This window comes from Neodiprion virginianus, unplaced genomic scaffold, assembly GCF_021901495.1.
Source record: "Neodiprion virginianus isolate iyNeoVirg1 unplaced genomic scaffold, iyNeoVirg1.1 ptg000054l, whole genome shotgun sequence".
In the NCBI taxonomy this organism is placed as follows: Eukaryota; Metazoa; Arthropoda; class Insecta; order Hymenoptera; family Diprionidae; genus Neodiprion; species Neodiprion virginianus.
Genome location: NW_025804451.1, coordinates 237,228 through 240,000, shown reverse-complemented (window position 1 = coordinate 240,000; position 2,773 = coordinate 237,228).

The following is a 2,773-nucleotide window of genomic DNA, read 5'->3' as shown; positions in this document are numbered from 1 at the left end:
GAAAGGCGATGCGCGGCGTCTTGGAGACTATACGGGCCGACGGGACTCGATGAAGTTTCGTTCCGAGTCGACCGAAAGGCGATGCGCGGCGTCCCGGAGTCGATCCGGGCCGACGGGACTTGTAAAAATTACGGTCCGAGTCGACCGAAAGGCGATGCGCGGCGTCCCGGAGTCGATCCGGGCCGACGGGACTTGTAAAAATTTCGGTCCGAGTCGACCGAAAGGCGATGCGCGGCGTCTTGGAGACTATACGGGCCGACGGGACTCGATGAAGTTTCGTTCCGAGTCGACCGAAAGGCGATGCGCGGCGTCCCGGAGTCGATCCGGGCCGACGGAACTTGTAAAAATTTCGGTCCGAGTCGACCGAAAGGCGATGCGCGGCGTCCCGGAGTCGATCCGGGCCGACGGGACTTGTAAAAATTTCGGTCCGAGTCGACCGAAAGGCGATGCGCGGCGTCCCGGAGTCGATCCGGGCCGACGGGACTTGTAAAAATTACGGTCCGAGTCGACCGAAAGGCGATGCGCGGCGTCCCGGAGTCGATCCGGGCCGACGGGACTTGTAAAAATTTCGGTCCGAGTCGACCGAAAGGCGATGCGCGGCGTTCCGGAGTCGATCCGGGCCGACGGGACTTGTAAAAATTTCGGTCCGAGTCGACCGAAAGGCGATGCGCGGCGTCCCGGAGTCGATCCGGGCCGACGGGACTTGTAAAAATTTCGGTCCGAGTCGACCGAAAGGCGATGCGCGGCGTCCCGGAGTCGATCCGGGCCGACGGGACTTGTAAAAATTTCGGTCCGAGCCGACCGAAAGGCGATGCGCGGCGTCCCGGAGTCGATCCGGGCCGACGGGACTTGTAAAAATTTCGGTCCGAGTCGACCGAAAGGCGATGCGCGGCGTCCCGGAGTCGATCCGGGCCGACGGGACTTGTAAAAATTACGGTCCGAGTCGACCGAAAGGCGATGCGCGGCGTCCCGGAGTCGATCCGGGCCGACGGGACTTGTAAAAATTTCGGTCCGAGTCGACCGAAAGGCGATGCGCGGCGTCCCGGAGTCGATCCGGGCCGACGGGACTTGTAAAAATTACGGTCCGAGTCGACCGAAAGGCGATGCGCGGCGTCCCGGAGTCGATCCGGGCCGACGGGACTTGTAAAAATTTCGGTCCGAGTCGACCGAAAGGCGATGCGCGGCGTTCCGGAGTCGATCCGGGCCGACGGGACTTGTAAAAATTTCGGTCCGAGTCGACCGAAAGGCGATGCGCGGCGTTCCGGAGTCGATCCGGGCCGACGGGACTTGTAAAAATTTCGGTCCGAGTCGACCGAAAGGCGATGCGCGGCGTCCCGGAGTCGATCCGGGCCGACGGGACTTGTAAAAATTTCGGTCCGAGTCGACCGAAAGGCGATGCGCGGCGTCCCGGAGTCGATCCGGGCCGACGGGACTTGTAAAAATTTCGGTCCGAGCCGACCGAAAGGCGATGCGCGGCGTCCCGGAGTCGATCCGGGCCGACGGGACTTGTAAAAATTTCGGTCCGAGTCGACCGAAAGGCGATGCGCGGCGTCCCGGAGTCGATCCGGGCCGACGGGACTTGTAAAAATTACGGTCCGAGTCGACCGAAAGGCGATGCGCGGCGTCCCGGAGTCGATCCGGGCCGACGGGACTTGTAAAAATTTCGGTCCGAGTCGACCGAAAGGCGATGCGCGGCGTCCCGGAGTCGATCCGGGCCGACGGGACTTGTAAAAATTACGGTCCGAGTCGACCGAAAGGCGATGCGCGGCGTCCCGGAGTCGATCCGGGCCGACGGGACTTGTAAAAATTTCGGTCCGAGTCGACCGAAAGGCGATGCGCGGCGTTCCGGAGTCGATCCGGGCGGACGGGACTTGTAAAAATTTCGGTCCGAGTCGACCGAAAGGCGATGCGCGGCGTCCCGGAGTCGATCCGGGCCGACGGGACTTGTAAAAATTTCGGTCCGAGTCGACCGAAAGGCGATGCGCGGCGTCCCGGAGTCGATCCGGGCCGACGGGACTTGTAAAAATTTCGGTCCGAGTCGACCGAAAGGCGATGCGCGGCGTTCCGGAGTCGATCCGGGCCGACGGGACTTGTAAAAATTTCGGTCCGAGTCGACCGAAAGGCGATGCGCGGCGTCCCGGAGTCGATCCGGGCCGACGGGACTTGTAAAAATTTCGGTCCGAGTCGACCGAAAGGCGATGCGCGGCGTTCCGGAGTCGATCCGGGCGGACGGGACTTGTAAAAATTTCGGTCCGAGTCGACCGAAAGGCGATGCGCGGCGTCCCGGAGTCGATCCGGGCCGACGGGACTTGTAAAAATTTCGGTCCGAGTCGACCGAAAGGCGATGCGCGGCGTCCCGGAGTCGATCCGGGCCGACGGGACTTGTAAAAATTTCGGTCCGAGTCGACCGAAAGGCGATGCGCGGCGTTCCGGAGTCGATCCGGGCCGACGGGACTTGTAAAAATTTCGGTCCGAGTCGACCGAAAGGCGATGCGCGGCGTCCCGGAGTCGATCCGGGCCGACGGGACTTGTAAAAATTTCGGTCCGAGTCGACCGAAAGGCGATGCGCGGCGTCTTGGAGACTATACGGGCCGACGGGACTCGATGAAGTTTCGTTCCGAGTCGACCGAAAGGCGATGCGCGGCGTCCCGGAGTCGATCCGGGCCGACGGGACTTGTAAAAATTTCGGTCCGAGTCGACCGAAAGGCGATGCGCGGCGTCTTGGAGACTATACGGGCCGACGGGACTCGATGAAGTTTCGTTCCGAGTCGAC